This window comes from Balaenoptera acutorostrata, chromosome 10 (assembly GCF_949987535.1).
Source record: "Balaenoptera acutorostrata chromosome 10, mBalAcu1.1, whole genome shotgun sequence".
Taxonomy (NCBI): domain Eukaryota; kingdom Metazoa; phylum Chordata; class Mammalia; order Artiodactyla; family Balaenopteridae; genus Balaenoptera; species Balaenoptera acutorostrata.
The window spans coordinates 24,316,294-24,335,826 of record NC_080073.1 but is presented as its reverse complement, the minus strand read 5'-3'; the positions used below and the strand labels follow the sequence as shown (position 1 = coordinate 24,335,826).

General features: G+C 43.9%; 1 long non-coding RNA gene across 6 annotated transcripts in view; it reads left to right on the top strand.

The window, feature by feature from the left end:
• Window positions 1-19,533, top strand: part of LOC103016490 (uncharacterized) — a 173,294-nt gene that overhangs the window by 96,861 nt on the left and 56,900 nt on the right. For all 6 annotated transcript variants that reach the window (XR_009009447.1, XR_009009445.1, XR_009009444.1 and 3 more), the window contains 2 exons: window positions 2,932-3,098; window positions 12,190-12,319. This is a non-coding gene — a long non-coding RNA (uncharacterized LOC103016490). The remainder of the gene's footprint in view (window positions 1-2,931; window positions 3,099-12,189; window positions 12,320-19,533) is intronic.

Below are 19,533 nucleotides of genomic sequence, written 5' to 3'. Positions count from 1 at the left end.
GTTTCTAAGAGCAGAGTCCTGGAAGTAAAGGCGGCTCAACTGAGGCCAAGAGCACAGAGTGATTTTTGTGCAGACTCTCGTACACACTACCAGACACAGTTAAATGGAAGTAGACACTGCATTGACGTCACTGCTGAGGGCTTCTGTATCTCTTCGCCTCTCTCAGCATGCTTTCAAAAGCTCAATACTCATAAAGTTCTGGGAACTGGAATAAATGTAAAGAACATGACTCCAGACAACATTTACAAGGACTATATAGGTGAAAGAGTCAGACGTTTGGTTGACCTTGCAGTTCCTTCTGCAACTGGGGAAGCCCCAGCCCAAGAAGCAGGGTTTACGCCCAAGCCAAGAATTTTCTGGAGCCATGAGGGCAGGGGTGGGTGAGTCAGAGAGGTGATGCAGTCCAGAAGGAATCTTTTAGGAATTACTGTAAAATCAATGGTTTAAAAAACTGAGTTAATGGGGCTGGAGACTGGGGAAAAAAAAAAAATCTATATTTGCCATGTCTTCCCTAAGCAGTATTAGAAACGCTGAGAGAAGAGCAGTGAATATCATCTAAGAGGAGAAAATGAAGATATCAGATCACAGAAATGATTGAGTGGGAGTATAAATGCTTCACAAGTTTCGCATGAGTAAATGTTTCCCAGTTTTTTTGGTAGATAAACACTTTGTTATTTTAGATCACTGTGAATAACTTGGACCGATCAATGTGGTCATATTCATTTTAAAGGACACCGTCTTGGTCATTTGAAGCTGCTATAACAAACTACCATAGACTGGGTGGCTTAAACAACAAACATTTATTTCTCATAGTTCTGGAGGCTGGGAGGCTGGGAGTCTGGGATCAGGGTACCAGCATAATTGGGTTTTGGTGAGAACCGTCTTCTGGGTTGCAAACTGGACTTATTGTATCCTTACATGGTGGAAAGAGGATGAGAGAGCTGTCTCGGGTCCCTTTTATAAGGGCACTAATCCCATTCATGAAGGCTCCAACTTCAGGAACTAATTACCTCCCCAAAGCCCTCCCTCCCCCCACTAATACCATCACACTGAGGATTAGGATTTCAACATATGAATTTGGTGGAGGGGGGGAGACAAATAATTCAGTTCACTGCTGACCACATCAGGTTCCAAAGTGGACTTCATATTTATTACTTTTGTTAATGTACCAACTGGTGAGAACATTTCGAATAGTTTCAGCCATGCCTGGGCATCCAGTTATAAAACAATTCTTGGCAAGATACAAAGTCCCAAATTCTTTTGCCTTGTTTGACAGGCATTGCTGAATCAGCATTCCATTCAGATTGTGCGACACATAACTTTTGTGTTTTTTAAAATACTCATCATCATTTGGCAATTTTTTTTTTTTTTTAATTCTTTGAAAGTGAGGTACCTAGGGAAAATGTTATATCCTCATTTTGAGCTAAATATAACCCCTCCAGATGGAAATCAAAACTAGAAAATGTGCCATCTCATTTGAGTTCTCTCTTTTTTTCCTTCTCCTCTATGATTGTAGAAGAAATTCACTGAAAACCAGCTAAGTAAAAAAATATTCCTCACATTTATTTTTTCCCAGCCTGAGTAAAATTTGAAAGTTAAGTCACTTTATAAGTGAGAACTCTGAAAATAATCATTTTGTAATTGTTCTGGAAAAAAGGTGAAGTTATAATAATCATAATAATAATGTTCTACAAACATAAAGTTAATTTTTGTATGATTGAAATTTAATCTGAGAACATTAGCTTCCTATGATCTGTTTTAATAGGAAAGGTAGACTGTTCTTACGCACTTTTCACTTTTGAGAACTTTCTATTTAAAAACTGGATAATCATTCCACTTTTGTAAAAACAATGTGTATATATGTATTTACATGCAAAAAATAAATTATGGAAGGGTATATCCCAAAATTTATGTAATCATCACATCTAGGGGTAAGATAAGGTATGATTTTTTTCTTTTCTTTTTTGTATTCTCACATTTTTTAACAATGATCTGTATTATTTGTTTACTATGGGGGGAAAAGAGAAAACTAATATAGGCGAACTAGGGGTCAGGGTCTTGGCTATAAACAGAAGGCATACTCAAGAGTTTCAGCAAAGAGAGTTGAACTGAGTTTAATCACTTTGTAGAGAGGACTGGGCAGGGTTAAGAAGTCAATAGTTCATGATGAAGCACCCAAGGACGCAACATGAGAAGCTGTCAACAACCTTTACAAAAGGCCAAGGAGAAGGAACGTGATTACAGAGTCTGGAGAAAGCTTGAGTCTGGCAGGATCTTGGCAAGGCAGAGAATGAGTTGGGGGAAACAATTATGCCAGCCCCTATTTCTTCCCCTGATCCAATCCCAGTGGAACCTGGCTTAGGCCCTCCTAAGAGGCGGGCCTCAAGAGCACAGAGCTGGGCAGAGAGCTGAGGGTAATGGATGTGCCCGAGCAAATGGAGAGCCAACCACGTTATAAAGATACATTATCTGCTATGGGCTATGTCTCTTGTATCTTCCCGCCATTCTGAAAAACTTTTTTTCTTTCATTATCCATCATTTTCTTCTTTTTGGCTCTTCATGGACTTGAACTAAATTCTGTGTGTCTGTATCAGAGACCAGTCTCTCAACATGGGAACACTGAGAACTGAGTGTAGTTTAATAATCATTTCTTAAGGATATATGTGAAAGACATCTGTTATTTTTTTGTCTATCCTTCATTCCTTCTGGGCAACTTTTTCTGCCCACCTCTACTTGATGGAGCCATTAATCACGAGTACTCACTTCCTTTGCCATGTGGGGGCATGTGACCCAGCCTGGCCAATCAGCTTGCTCCATCGCCTTCTACGTGGGGATAAGTGGATACAGGACCCCACTGGAGCCACTCAGAGACCTTTCCCAAGGACTGGTATGGATGCTGAGAAATAAAGATCTTTCTCTTTCTGAAATCAGGAACTCTAAAGCCTAAATTTGGAGCGCTCAGCGGCTGCCTTTGCCACCATGTAGAGAGCCTTTTGGTGAACGCTGCCAACACAGAGGAAAAGAGAACTGAAAGACGGAAGAAGATCACAGATTCCTGATGACATCACTGAAGCCCCTGAACCCTGAAGCACCTGAAGGTACAAAATCCCTTGGACGTTGCAGTTTTATGTTTAAGTTTTCTTTTCTGCTTATGTTACTTGGAGGTGTATTTCTCACACTTGAAACTGAAAGTGTCCTGAGTGAACAGAATCTCCAATGAGAAGGATGAGGGTGGTCATTGCTACTGTTCATGGTGCTCTTTCCTATATTGTTTTCATTTATTCTTACAATAACCATTGAGGGAAATAATATTCTTTTTTTAAAATAAACTTATTTATTTTATTTTACTTATTTTTGGCTGCGTTGGGTCTTCGTTGCTGTGTGTGGGCTTTCTCTAGTTGCGGCGAGCGGGGGCTACTCTTCAGTGCGGTGCACGGGCTTCTCATTGTGGTGGCTTCTCTTGTTGTGGAACACAGGCTCTAGGCGCGTGGACTTCAGTAGTTGTGGCATGCAGGCTCAGTAGTTGTGGCACATGGGCTTAGTTGCTCCATGGCATGTGGGATCTTCCCGGACCAGGGATCGAACCCATGTCCCCTGCATTGGCAGGCAGATTCTCAATCACTGCGCCACCAGGGAAGTCTGAGGGAAATAATATCCTTATCGCCATTTTCCAGGTAAATAAACTGAGGTACAGAGAGGTTAAGTAACTTGCTAATGGCACTAAGGGATTAAATTGTCATTCAGATCCTGGTTGGCTCAACCCCAAACCTATGCTTTTAATAAAATAACTATGCAATTTATCAGCTGGGCCAGGACACTTTTATAATGACACTGGAATAATTAAACACAAACCAGGACTGTCCCAGGCCAACTGGGGTTCACCTAGCTCTTCACCATTCTACTATGATTCTTCTGTGCCCTGCTTTACTGTTGAGGAAACTGAGACATGGACAAGTAATTTATCCAAGGTCACATGCTAGCACATGTCAGAGCTCCATGGGTAGGAGGAGAAGGGTGAGGGAAGGGAACGATCAGTGACAAGTGTCTAGTCTATGACCCAACGTGGGGCTTTTCAAGGTTCAGAGCCTCCTCATTCACAGATCAGTACGACAGCCCAGGAGATCAAAGTTTAGGCTGTGATAAAGGCTTGTCTCCACACCTCCAAACCAGAGGAACTTGACGTACAAAGGTGACTTTATTAAAAGGTAGCTTTGTGCTGTGAGAACAACAAAAGGATGAACTTTAAAAATGCATAATTATGAAAAAATGTATAATATGGCACCTAGAAGAATAGTAATTAACAGGATGAAATTGAGACAGTATCAGAAACTATGAGATAGTAGTAAATGAGGACATTTCCTTCTCTCCATCCACTTGCAAAACCATCTGGATTATTCCGGAGTTATTTGGACAATATTTAATAGACTCTCTGTGATTGCGGTAGCTGGTGGTGGAAACCGGCAGCTCATACTATCTTTCCTTTGGGACCTCTTGTGTGTGTGTGTTGAGGGAACGTCTGGCTGTGCTATGTAACTATATGGTCACATCTCTAAGGCAACACTAGGAAGCGGGTACTATTATTATCGTATTTTACAGACAAGGAAACTGAGGCTCTCTGAGGTTAAGGAACCTGGGCTAGGCCATTCATCCAACAGTTATTTAGTCCATCCTTCTTTGGGCCTGGGTATGTGGTGGAGTGCTGAGCATGCTGTGATGATGGTGTCACCTGCAGTAGGACCACTGTCACTGTGGCCCTCGCAGCAAAGAAGATGTAGAAATGGATTTAATCCAAGTCAGCCTGACCCACGGCTCCATTCTGTCTGTCAGCCCCAAATAACAAATGTGGTGTGAACATGCTAAGCTATGCTGGTCTACTCTGCTGGGTGATAAGGAAAGGAAGGGGAAAGACAAGGACAAAAGATGTTGGGACAGGGCTCAGATTGTGCACATTCTCAGTTGATAAACTGTGCTATGCGGGAAAGCACTATATTTAAAATGCATCAGTGACTTCCTGCTCAGCAAAGGAAACAATCAACAGAGTGATCCCAACCTATGGGATGGGAGAAAATATTTGCAAACCACATATCTGATAGGGGATTAATCTCCAAAATATATAAGAAACTCCTACAAGTCAACAGCAAAAAAACTAGAAACCTGATTAACTGAGCTAAGGACTTGAAGAGACATTTTTCCAAAGAAGATATACAAATGGCCAACAGGTATATGAACAGATGCTCAATGTCACTGATCATTGGGGAAATGCAAATCAAAACCATAATGAGGGCTTCCCTGGTGGCGCAGTGGTTGAGAATCTGCCTGCCAATGCAGGGGACACGGGTTCGAGCCCTGGTCTGGGAAGATCCCACATGCCGCAGAGCAACTAGGCCCGTGAGCCACAATTACTGAGCCTGCGCGTCTGGAGCCTGTGCTCCGCAACAAGAGAGGCCGTGATAGTGAGAGGCCCGTGCACCGCGATGAAGAGTGGCCCCCACTTGCCGCAACTAGAGAAAGCCCTTGCACAGAAACGAAGACCCAACACAGCCATAAATAAATAAATTAATTAATTAATTTGAAAAAAAAAAAAAAAACCATAATGAGATATCACCTCACACCTGTCAGGATGGCTATTATCAAAAGAGACAGCAAATGTTGGCGAGGAATATGGTGAGGATGGGAAGGCTTGCACACTGCTGGTGGGAATGCAAACTGATACACCTACCATGGAAAACAGTGTGGAGGTTCCTCAAAAAATTAAAAAATAGAGCTACTCTGTGATCCTGCAATCCCAACTCTGGGTATTTAACCCAGAGAATTGCAATCAGGGTCTCAAAGAGAAATTAACATTCCCACGTTCAAGACAGCAGTATTCGCAATAGCCAAGGTGTGGAAACAACCTAATGTTCATTGACAGATGAATGGATAAAGAAAATGTGGTATATACACACAGCAGAATACTATTCAACCTTATGATAACAGGAAACTCTACAATATGCAACAACATGGATGAAGCTTGAGGGTATTACGGTGAGTGAAATAAGCCAGTTACAGAAACAGAAAGATGAACACTACATGATTCTGCTTATTTGAGACATCAAAAATAGTCAAATTTATAAAATCAGAGAGTAGAAGGGTGGTTGCCAGGGGCTGGAAGTGGGGGGAATGGGGAGTTACTAATAAATGGGCATTAAGTTTCAGTTAAAGAGGATGAATAGGCTCTAGAGATGTGCTGTACAACATTGTCAGCCTAGAGTCAACAATTAGGTACATGTACAAATGTGTTAAGTGGGTACATCTCATGTTAAGTATTCTTACCAAAGTGAAATAAATATTAAAATAAAACAAAATGCATCAGTGGCTTTCTGTTAGTTTGAGGATTAAGGGGAAAAACTCCTTAATGTGGGTTTTAAAGTGTTAAAGAGGCTGACCCTTGGTTACCTGTCTGAGCTCATTTTGACCCTCCCCGTTCCCAGGTCAGCTCTCTGCATCCCATGCTCCCTGTCTCCTGGCAACCTGTTGAGTTCACCCGCTTCTTCCTGCGTGGAAGGGCTTTACGCATTGTCCTTTCCTTCTGCCCTGAGCATTCTCCTCTTTACCTGTCCCACGCTTCTCTACCCACCCTTCTGATCTCCTCAGGGCAGCCTTGCCTGACCATCCTGATCAGATTAAATATCCCCCATGGGAGGAATCCCCATAGTACCTCTCCAGGGTAGCGCTTAGACGTAATTGGCACCTTAACATTTACCTGTGTGATTACGATATCTGTTTTCTCAAATACACACGGAGCTTCTTAAAGGGCAGAGTTTGCCTCTTCTCTCTTCTTTGCTCGCTTTTTAATATTTTTGCTAATTTTGTTAAACTCCTAAATGTAGTGCTAAATACATATTTGTTGAATGAGTGAAAGAATGAATGAACTGATGAAGTTGAGGTGTTGGCAAGTATAAAACAGGGCATCTAATCAAGTCAGAGAAGCCAAGTAAACAAGTCTGTTTTTTCCTTATCCTTGGCTCCCTATCATCTAGCCCAGTGCTTGAGAGAGCAGTTATCTAAGCCCAGGCTTCTAAAACTTTAATGTTCATACAAGTTCCTCAGGGATCTTTTTACGAGGCAGTTTCTGATTCAGTAGATCTGGAGAGGAGCCTGAGATTCTGCATTGCTAACAAGTTCCTAGGTGACATTGAGGCTTCTGGTTCAAGGACCACTCTTTGTGTAGCAAGCCTTGTTGATGAAAAAAATTAATCAATAGTCAATCTAGGACTTCCCTGGTGGCGCAGTGGTTAAGAGTCCACCTGCCAATGCATGGGACACAGGTTCGAGCCCTGGTCCGGGAAGATCCCACATGCCGCAGAGCAACTAAGCCTGTGCGCCACAACTACTGAGCCTGTGCTCTAGAGCCGGCGAGCGACAACTACTGAGCCCATGTGCCCACATGCCACGCCTAGAGCCTGTGCTCCGCAACGAGAAGCCACCGCCATGAGAAGCCCGTGCACCTCAACGAAGAGTAGCCCCCGCTTGCTGCAACTAGAGAAAGCCCGTGCACAGCAACGAAGACCCAATGCAGCCAAAAATAAATAAATAAAATAAAATTTAAAAATAGTCAATCTAAGAAAGAAATGGAAATTTTTATTCAGGGCAAATTGAGGATTATAAGCCAGGAGACAGTCATGTAACTGAATATAACTTGACAGGGTGGAATTCAGGTACCATTTGATCAAGGTTACAGCTTTGTTTCTCTGTGATTCTCTTGGTGCTCCCCTCCTCTGAGTGCCCTTTCCATTTTTGGTCAACTTCTCTGATGGTGGCAAAATGACTGTAGCTCTTTCAGCTGTCATATCTCTATATTTTACCAACCAGTAGAAAAGAGGTTTTCTGTTTTCCTAGCCATCAAGAAAAGGTCTATTTTAAACTCTGATTTAGGTTATATATGGCGTGAAGTGGGAGGAATTTATAATGTATTTGGCTGAAGTTGTCTGTTAGTTTCAAAAGAGGTGGCTCATGTTGTCCTATCTGGGTGACTGGTCCTGATGATACATAGGTGCTCAGATAATCCCATCTTTGTGACTTGAGTGTTTATACCTTCCATGAAGTCACAAACATACATGTGGACCCTTGCCTCCAAGTGTCTACCTAGAGCAGCGGTTCTCAACTCTGCCACATTAGAATTATTTGGGAAACCTTAAAAACATAGGTGCCTAGCTTCCACCCCAGATCAAACAAATAAGACTTTCTTGGGGTAAAGTCCAATAATCCAAGTTTTACAAAGATCCTTGAGTGACTCCAATGTGCAGCCAGGGTTGGAAACCACTTACCTAGAGCAGTGCTTCTCAGTAGTGGGTAGGGGGGAGGATTCTGTCCCCAGGGGACATTTGTCATTGACATTCTATTGACATTTGGAGACTTTTTTTTTTTTTTTTAATTTATTTATTTATTTTTGGCTGTGTTGGGTCTTCATTTCTGTGCGAGGGCTTTCTCTAGTTGCGGCAAGCAGGGGCCACTCTTCTTCGCGGTGCGCGGGCCTCTCACTATTGCGGCCTCTCTTGTTGCGGAGCACAGGCTCCAGACGCACAGGCTCAGTAGTTGTGGCTCACGGGCCCAGTTGCTCCGCGGCATGTGGGATCTTCCCAGACCAGGGCTCGAACCCGCGTCCCCTGCATTAGCAGGCAGATTCTCAACCACTGCGCCACCAGGGAAGCCCTGGAGACTTTTTTAGTTGTCACTACTGGTATCTAGTAGGATGGTGCTAAACATCATCTAATTCACAGGACAACCCCCTCCCTCAAATAAAAACTACCTGGCCCAAATGTTGACAGTATGGAGGTTGAGAACCCTTGACCCAGAAGAGTGGTCCCCAACCTTTTTGGCACTAGGGACCAGTTTTGTGGAAGACAATTTTTCCACGGTCAGGCGGGGGTGGGGGGAAATGGATCAGGAGGTAATGCGAGCGATGGGGAGCAATGGGGAGCGGCAGATGAAGCTTCACTCGCTCGCCCGCCGCTCACCTCCTGCTGTGCGGCCCCGGTCCTAACAGGCTGCGGACCGGTACCGGTCCACGGCTCGGAGGTTGGGGACCCGTGACCTAGAGGGACAAGATGTTAGAACCGATGATTTATTTGCAGTATATTCTGGCACACTGGTAGGGAAACATACAGTATAAAATGGTCATTTATTTTCAAGCTCTATTGTACTTAAGAATTAGCAGGAGTGCTTGTTTAAAATGAAGGTTCCTGGGTCCCATGCTCTAAGGTATTGATTCATCCAGTCTGGAACGGGGGTCCACTCAACTGAACGCTTATCCTGATAAAGTTGATTTGAATACAGGTGTTCCACAGAGCACACCTTGAGAAACAGTAACAGAATGTGCCTTGGTCTTATAAAGTCAAATGAAAACCCCAGCTCGTTCATGATTTTGTCTTCCTTGGAGGAAAGATTGTCTGAAGACAGGGTTCCAGCGCACCAAGGAAGCTCTGGGGATTTTACTGACATTCGTTTTTTGTTTTTTTTTTAAATTAATGAATTAATTAATATATTTATTTTTGGCTGTGTTGGGTCTTCATTTCTGTGCGAGGGCCCTCTCTAGTTGTGGCAAGCAGGGGCCACTCTTCATCGCGGTGCGCGGGCCTTTCACTGTCGCGGCCTCTCTTGCTGCGGGGCACAGGCTCCAGACGCGCAGGCTCAGTAGTTGTGGCTCACGGGGCTTAGTTGCTCCGCGGCATGTGGGATCTTCCCAGACCAGGGCTCGACCCGTGTCCCCTGCATTGGCAGGCAGATTTTCAACCACTGCGCCACCAGGGAAGCCCTGACATTCGTTTTTATAGCTCCAACGAGGTAATTTCTATCTTTCCTATGAGTGCTGGGAGATGGGTCAGGAGGAAAACAAGGTTCCCCAGGAGTTCCAGTTTATTTGAGTCCTTTAATGTAATTGTGATGAGCCTGGTCTGAGCCTCCTGGAAGCTCTGTGGCCAGACTGTGTTTATCATCTCACTGTGGTACCTGAATATGAAACCCCCGGGGACCAGACCCTGGCTGCCCGGGAGATTTGGGGAAGAGACAGGAGGCTTCACACACTTCAGCCATCCACCCTGCCTCTTGGGGGGACCCTGGGCCTCTATCAGAGATCCTGCCCTGGGGCTAGACCAGTGCTTCAGCAGAGACAGCTGGCTAGATGCCTCTTCCCTTTGCTGCCTGCATTGTTTTGGCAGAGTTTATCCTAAAAATAGGACAGCGAGTCCTGCCTGGATTCCTTCTGCCTGTATTTTCCACAGGGCTATGCAGTGCCATCTCACAGAAGAGGCAACATTTTGTAGGAATGGAAAAAAAACCCATTGGGCTTTGGAGACAGAAGACAGCAGTTAAGTTCTGGCTTTGCCTCTGACGGGCCTCACTGACTTTGGATAAGTCACTTAACCCTTGTGGGTGCCTGTAAAAAATGGGCATCTTCTAAGACCAGTCATGTGGAATCAGTATGAGAGTCAAATCAGATAAAATGTGTACTAGCTCTTTGGTAAAGAACTGTATGCGGGGGCTTCCCTGGTGGTGCAGTGGTTGAGAGTCTGCCTGCCAATGCAGGGGACACGGGTTCGAGCCCTGGTCTGGGAAGATCCCACATGCCGCGGAGCAACTAGGCCCGTGAGCCACAATTACTGAGCCTGCGCGTCTGGAGCCTGTGCTCCGCAACGGGAGAGGCCGCGATAGTGAGAGGCCCGCGCACCGCGATGAAGAGTGGCCCCCGCTTGCCACAACTAGAGAAAGCCCTCGCACAGAAACAAAGACCCAACACAGCCATAAATAAATAAATAAATAAATAAATAAATAAATAAATAAAAATTAAAAAATAAAAATAAAAAGAACTGTATGCGGGTCCCCATTCTGAGCAGATGGTGGTCACCATAATACTTAAGGTGACTTAAGCCCAACACCATTCCTGGCACATACTAGGCAGTGTATGACGCATAGTTAAATTCACTATTTCTCTTCTTGTCTTTATTTTATTAATGGCTGTCTCCCTGCCAGAATTCCACCAAGGCAGGGGCGGTGTCTAACTTTTTGCATACCTGTTCGCCTCTACTTTCTAGCCCAGTGCCTGGCTCTATAAATATTTGTTGAGTTAGTGAACAAATGAATGAAGGAATGAATGAAAAACCAAATCAAGTCAACAAAGGTTTTGAGGATGCCTCCCATGTGCTGGGGTTTGGTGGTCAGGAATTATCTGTGGGCAAGAAATAAAAACCCAGCCAATAACGTGAACTGAAAAAAAAATAAGTGAGGCTGGAAGTACAGCCAGGTCTTGAGGGATAAGATGAAAAACTCGAAACCAGCATGCTCCAATCAGCGAGTTCACTTGCCCAGACTATGTCTCCTTCTCTCTGCCCCCTCTTCTCTCTCATCTCACTTCCTCTCTGCAGTGCGTTTCATTCTCTTTACCTTCATACTGGCTCCTTCTGCTTTGAACATATTTGAGACCAGACAAATCCAGTCTCTCATTTTAAGCACCAACTCTTATTTAATATATTTTTATTTTTTATAAATTTATTTATTTTATTTTATTTAGTTTTGGCTGCGTTGGGTCTTCGTTGCTGCTCTAGTTGTGGCAAGCGGGGGCTACTCTTTGTTGCGGTGCACGGGCTTCTCCTTGCGGTGGCTTCTCTTGTTGTAGAGCACGGGCTCTAGGCACGCGGAGTTCAGGAGTTGTGGCTCGTGGGCTCAGTAGTTGTGGCGCATGGGCTTAGTTGCTCCGTGGCATGTGGGATCTTCCCGGACCAGGGCTCGAACCTGTGTCCCCTGCATTGGCAGGCGGATGCTTAACCACTGCGCCACCAGGGAAGTCCCTGCACCAACCCTTATTAATCAGAATCTCTGAGTGCCAAACCAAAATTTCCCAGAACATAATTAGGAGTGTCTCAGCTTAGGGAAGGAGTTCACCCCAGGTCCAATCAGCCATGATGGCAGAGGCAGTGTGTGTCTTGGGGGAGATCCTCTGACCCGCCTTCCACTGTGGAGGGGCCCCAGAAGCAGAGGCACTGAGGGAAGACACTGATTGGTTCTGTCAGAGGGGAAATGGAGGCTGAGCAGAGATTATCGGTAGAGATTATTGTGTCTGGAACACAGACACCATGCTGAGCTCTGGGGCAAGTATCATTCATTAATTCCAGAAATATTCACTGGATGCCTACTATGTTCTGGTCACTGTTCCAGGTGCTGGGGATCCAGCAGTGACAAGGAAGACAGTCAAGAACTTTGCCCTCCTGCAACCCTCATTCTACGAGACAAACAATTGTACATTACAGCAAACATGAAGACGAGCAGGATACCAGTTCAGATAGTGGTAAGTGCATGGAGGAACCGGCAATAAGGTGATGGGGCAAGGGGTGGGAAGGTTATTTTTAATTGCCATTTAGAGTGTTCTATTCTGTCATACTGGCACAAAATATCCAAAATAGTGCCAGGATCTTGTTGTTCTACTTACAAAGAAGGACGTAAGAGTAGAGTGCAGAATGTTCCTTGCAATTCTCCCTGTGCTTGTCATGATATGAGGAACAATGGGGGCCGAAGCATGGAACTTGGGCTGGATTAGGGACAACCAGGCCCAGGAGTCACCCTCACTAACGCTCTTTTGGGACATTGACACAGCTCTGAGTGGCTCAGGACAAACCACATTCCGAGAGCCACCTGCCTTTGCTTGCTTTGTAGGCCTGCCTAGTGCAGGCTTCAGGGGAAGTAGAGGGGGTGCAGTGGGAGAGCTGTTCATCTGTTTATCTCAATTTCAAGCCTCTTGGACTTTTCCCAACAGCTTCCATAGAAAGGATGCAGCAAAGGGTGAGTCTATTCTCTCGCCATCCTCAGAAATAACAGCAGCTAAGGTTTACTGAACACTTAACATATGCAAGGCAAATAACTATTCTGGTCACAAATTTCAGTTTGAGAGAAGGTACCCCACACCACTAAGCAATACGGACACCAGCTGGGTGTCCAACAATTCAACTCAATTCTGACACTCTCCACCGAGAGATAGTAACACATTCCACAGGTTAAGGGCTCAGTCCCACACCTCATTAACATAAAAAAAAGACACCTTTGTCACTCTTATCACTTAGGAACTTCCAAGGGTTTTAGGAGCCCTCTTCCAGAAATGGAGATGAAGATCAAATATATATTTCTTATTATAAATCACAATATCACAGCTATGTTCTAAAAGCTCTACATGTATTAACAATTTCTGTGAAGTAAATCAGAGAAAAACAAATATTGTATATTAACGCATATATGTGGACTCTAGAAAAATGGTATAGATGATCTTATTTGCAAAGCAGAAATAGAGACACAGACGTAGAAAGCAAATGTATGGACACCAAGGGGGAAAGGGGGGGTGGGATGAATTGGGAGATTGGGATTGACATATATACACTATTGACACTGCGTATAAAATAGATAACTAATGAGAACCTACTGTATAGCTCAGGGAACTCTACTCAATGCTCTGTGGTGACCTAAATGGGAAGGAAATCCAAAAAAAGAGGGGAAATATGTATACGTATAGCTGATTTACTTCGCTGCACAGTAGAAACTAACACAGTATTGTAAAGCAACTATACTCCAATAAAAATTAATTAAAAAAATAAATGTTAGGTGATTAGACAAACCGAAAAAAAAACATTTCTACAATTACACTATGAGGTACAATTATACTATTCCCATTTTACAGTTGAGGAAATCAAGGCACAGAAAGGTTATATAACTTGCTCAAAGTCTTGTGGTAGGGACTTCCCTGGCGGTCCAGTGATTGGGATTCCACTCCTGCTTCCACTGCAGGGGTCATGGTTTTGATCCCCGGTCGGATAACTAGGATCCCTCATGCCATGTGGCACGGCCAAAGAAAAAAAAAAAAGCCTTGCGGTAGAACTAGACTTCAAATCCAGACATTCTAGCTCCCAAATCCATGATTCTTATGAATAATATCTGGTCCCAGCTGACTCAGACCCCTGTCTCTAGCTTACCTCAAAGTAAGTACTGAACAACTAAGTGACTACATCAAGCTTACTATTTCCACTGAATCTTCTACTAAGTAAGTGCCATATGCACGTCCAATATCTTTCAAAGCTCCTATTCAAATACAGAAAGGGAGAGTGAAAAACCACGGGTATCAGCTCAAATGCAGAATGATTTTTTTTTTTTTTGCAACCTTTCCATCAAACCATATAGCCTGAAACCCACTGAGGGGACAAAGAATTGTATTGTACTTGTTTTCATTTAGAGGCAAGACTGGACTCAGAGATTGTTCCACAAATGCGAAAACTAAGAGTAAAGTATTAAAATACTTTGACTAGAATGTAACCACGGTAGCGTGTCAGGCACCAGTAAGAAAGCAGTGACGCATTTGGAGGCAGACAGCCTTTTGATGCTTCCAACTTAACTGCAGTCCTTGGTAGGTGTCGTGGAATCTCTCAGCTGAGCCCAAGTCTGATTTTGCTAGAAAGAACTGGAGAGCTGGTGATTCTTTCTTTTCTCCTACTTCTCACTTAAAAAATTTTTTTTCAATTGAAATCTAATTCCCATACCATAAAATTCACCTTTAAATTCTAGTATACTCACAGAGTTGTACAACCGTCACCACTAATTCCAGAACATTCTCTTCACTCAAAAATGACCTCCCAAAAGATACCCATTAACAGTCACTCCCCATTCCCCCCCTGCCCTTAGCCCCTTGCAACTACCAGCTGAGTTTCTGTCTCTCTGGCTTTACCTATTCTGGACGTTTCATACAAGTGGAATCAGACAATATGCGGTCTTTGTGTCTGGCTTCTTTCACTTAGCGTAAGTTTAAGGTTCATCCATGTTGTAGCAGGTATCTGTACTTTGTTCCTTTTTATAGCTTAATAATATTCTATTGTATGGATGTGTAACCGAAAGTGGGGTGAGGCTGCTTGCCGCTCAAAAGCCAATAAAGAAGACAGGTTGGTAGAAAGGAAAGTTTGCTTTATTTTGGATGCCAGCAACTGTGGCAGGGGAGGGCAGATGCCTGTCCAAAGGCCTACTCCCCCCAACTAACAATCAGTGGGCAACAGCTTTTATAGGCGGAGGGAGGGAGTTACATGCAGAAACAGCACAGTCAGCTCTGACAGTCATCTTGCAATTGGTCATCGGTGGTCTGACCAGCGTCATCTAGATTGTTTTAGGTACAGTTAATCTTCAGTTCCAGGGTCGGTTTGTTTCCATTTCTTGGAGGCCGATTCTTGGAATTGTGGCAGCTTCTGTCATGGCTACAGTCCGGTCATCATGTAGTTCACTTCTTCCACCTGGTGGGGTTTCAGTATCTATAAGACAGCTCACAAGGTGTGGCTCAGAATATTATCTGTAGCCCTTAAAGAAGAACTAAAGGTCCTTGAGTAGGCTTACCGACTAAACTATTATTATTTGGTCTCCTTTGACTGTTTTCCTGTTTCTACATTTTCTCACTTCTCTGATTAAACTTATTCTTTGGCTAAACTTTTTCCACAGGCAAAAGGCAGACTGAGGACATGGAGGGGCAAGAACCATAGGGTCCTGCTCCATTTCAGATGTACCCCATTTTATTCATCCATTCATCAACTGACGGGCATTCGGGTTGCTTTCATTTTGTGGCTATTATGAATAATATTGCGACCAACATGTAACTAAAAGTTTTTGTGTGGATGGTTATTTTTAGTTCCCTTGAGTACAAACCTAGGTGGTATTGTTCCTCTTTTTGGTTATATGTGTTGATTCTTACAGGTATTTTGTTTACAAGTTGTTATATCGGGTAGCTTTTGTTTTATTGGCTAAAGGAAAGTACGGATTTATTTCTCTTTATACGTGAAGAGGCAAGGGGAGAAGGGAGAGGTAGGGACAGTAGAGTTTTGTCACCCAACCTTGTCTCATGAATTGGTCTTGAGTCTCAGGGTGGAGAAGAGATAGGTAAGAGCCCAAGAAGTTCCTGAAACACCTGGTAATACACTGTGCACAAGCAGGATACTTTAGACTGGGTTCAGCATGGTGGGGACCTTTTCCCCGTATTGATGCTGGAATGAGGGACAGCAGGGAGGGCGCCGAGGGACATGAGCTGGCGGGCAGTGGCCTCCACAAGGAGGCCAGCATATGAGTACGTGCTGTGACACGAGGAGACTCAGGTCCTGCTTTAGGGGGTAAGAGGCAGCCTGATTTGGGAATGAACCTTTGACCCACAGGCTGGCAACAACCGGGACCACGTCCACATGGCCCTACCTCAAACACTGTGTGCGAATATGAGTTGTTACTTTTTGCCTTTTAGGGAATTCTAGTCCTGACAAGTATAAGTAGGTTTGACCCTAATGAAGAAAGGAAAGATGGAAGCATCCATGACCTTTTTTTTTTTTTTTTTTTTTTTTCAAATTTTAAAGCTCATCTAGTTTAACATTACCATCTGTTTTTTTTTTTTTTTTTAAAGGATTTTCTTATTTATTTATTTATTTATTTATTTTTGGCTGTGTTGGGTCTTCGGTTCGTGCGAGGGCTTTCTCCAGTTGCGGCAAGCGGGGGCCACTCTTCATCGCGGTGCGGGGACCGCTCTTCATCGCGGTGCGCGGGCCTTTCTCTATCGCGGCCCCTCCCGTCGCGGGGCACAGGCTCCAGACGCGCAGGCTCAGCAATTGTGGCTCACGGGCCCAGCTGCTCCGTGGCATGTGGGATCTTCCCAGACCAGGGCTCGAACCCGTGTCCCCTGCATTAGCAGGCAGATTCTCAACCACTGCGCCACCAGGGAAGCCCCCATGACCTTTTAAATCCTCATTTTTCTACAAAGCCTGGTGCTTCTCGTGAGTGTTTTACAGACTGGAAGAAAAGAGATTTTGTACCGTGTGAATTCTTTTGAGTTTCTGGTCTCCGGCAGGAAAGCCAGGGCTGGGTCCTCAGAGTTTGTTCTATGGCAGTCCATTAGAAAGTGTGCCTTATTGATGAACCAATAAAGCATGCCCTGCCTGAGCCTTGTAATGGAATCTCCTAATTCATAGTTAATATTCAGACAAAGCACCACCCCATTAATCTGATTTCCCTCCTGTGGTAATTGCTGTTTAATTTCTATTTTATTAGCCAAGACTGGTAAATCTTGGGAGCTTCTGGTTCCAGGCATTACTCTGAGTCTGCTGTATCCTCCTTCAGTGTTTGGAAGTTAATGATACCTTTCGGTAAACAAGGAAGCCTGTAACGTCTTCACTTTCTGTGTGCGCTAACCTTTAAGAAGCCCTTCCGCAAGCTGATGTGGGCCCTGTTCCTGCTTGGGAAGGGAGGATGAGGCAGGTACCACGAAGCCCCATATTTAACTCATGTGGAAACGGAGGCTTGAATAGGGTCTCCAGCGGCAAAAAACGAGTCTTGACCCTGATTCTCTCAATTCTACGCAAGTCCTTGTGCTGCCTATATAAGATTTATAAGATGTTAATAATGAAAGTTGTAAGGTGGTTTTATTGACTTAATTTGTCCAATCAGTTCTGTCTCCCATTTCTCCACACCCACTCCCTCCCCTCAAAGCCGGTGAGTAATTAGTGTACTTCAGACTCTAATGCTGGGAGCCAGAACACTGTCAGAATGACTGATCTATTCAGTTGAAAGAAAATAAAGTTCTGCCCACTCAAAACAATTTTTAAAAAGCAGACACGAATGTGTAAGGTGGATGCATTTATTCCCATTACACTTGCCCCCCCTTCCCTACCAAGACTGCAAAATGAATTATTCTACATGCACAACAGTCTGTGACAAACTTGAATTGACATATTGGGTTAATAAACTATTATGAAAATCAATAGTAATTAAAGGAAACACTTCGCTGACAGAGTTGACAGAGTGGAATGTATTGGCAAGTTCTGAATTTTCTTTTTCTCTCTAACTGCTCCCTCTGGCTGCTGTGGCTTTCAGTTGTTCATTATCCAAATATCAAGAAAGTGGATCTAGCCTGGGTGTTGTTGGGTGATTTCAATTACCGAAAGCGCAAATTGGGATTTTATTTTCTAAAGAACTTCTCTAATCTTGGATTTATTCCTTTAAGCTCATCATTTTGTGCTATGATTGGGGGTTACATAGAAAGTGGAGGATTGTGGATTCCTAAACGCACCAAGAATCTCTTCTCTCTTCCATCTTCTCCTCCCACTATCACTGACCCTGAGTCCTATGGGGAATGGGAGTGAAATAGAGATGGAGAAACACAGAACCTAGGTAAATAATGGAAAACCCACCAGAAATTTTTCTTTGACTATTAATGATTCTATGACCAATTTGGGGAACATTTGGAATGTGTAACTTCATAGGTCTAGTGAGGTATAGATACTTTGATTAGAAGTTAGTGAATTTAGGTAAACTGACTAGGAAAATACTGCTTCAAATCCATGTCTTTTCTTCAGCGAGAGAGTTTTTGTTTACCTAAATTATCTGGATAACAGACATGATTTTTTTCATTCACATCCATCCATCCATCTATGGGAAACATACTGCATGCCTTCTACATGCCTTTAGGCATTCAGTAGGTGTTAATGATACAGAGACACACAATCCCGACCTCAAGACCTTCAGTCATCCACCCCTCAATCCGAGCCGTCAACCCACACACGCTCACACACTAAGGAGACAGAACGTAAAAAGGAGACAATTCAATCTGATAAGTGTTTGGAAAAGGAAAATAAAGGATGGTTACAAAAGGTCATGGCTGGTCTCCTGGAATTCATGGAAGGCTTCCTAGGGTGTATTAGTTTGCTCGGGCTGCCATAATGAAGTACCACAGACTGGGTGGCTTAAACAACAGAAATTTATTTCTTCACAGTTCTAAAGGCTGGAAGTCCAAGATCAAGGTGTCAAAAGGGTTGATTTCTCCTTGGCTTGCGGACAGCCATCTTCATGTTGTCTTCCCTCCATGTATGTCTGTGTCCTAATCTTTTCTTATAAGGACACCAGTCATATTGGATCAGGGTCCACCCATATGACCTCATTTCACCTTAATGACTGCTGTAAAGGCCCTATCTCCAAATACTCACATTCTGAGTACTGGGGGTTAGGGCTTCAACATATGAATTTGAGGGCCAGCACAATTCAGCCCATATCACAGGGGAAGTGCCTTTTAAACTGGGACTTGAAGAAAAAGTAGGATTTAGTCAGGTGAAAAGCTGGGTAAGAGGGAGACCATTCCGTGCCAAAGGTACCCATGTATCTATCAAGGCAAGTGAGAGAAAGTGGCACGTGCGGCAAACCGCATACACTTTGGGGTGGCTAGAGCCTAGATGTGACATGGAAAGCAATAAGATTTGAGGCTAGAGCATGAGAAGAGCTGGACTGTGGGTGTCCTTGCCATCCAAGGTTAGGTTGGGACAGTGGGGTACATGGAAAGATTTTAAGCATAAGACTGAGGGCCAGATTTATATTAATCCAATGTCTAGAGGCCACTGATGGGTGCATGTGCACATAGCACGAGCCTTGCACAAACAATCGGGAGGCTGTTCACCTTTCGTAGAAGGACACAAGTTGTGGAGGTGATGAGGGTAATAATCCTCCTTGCATATGTAGGTG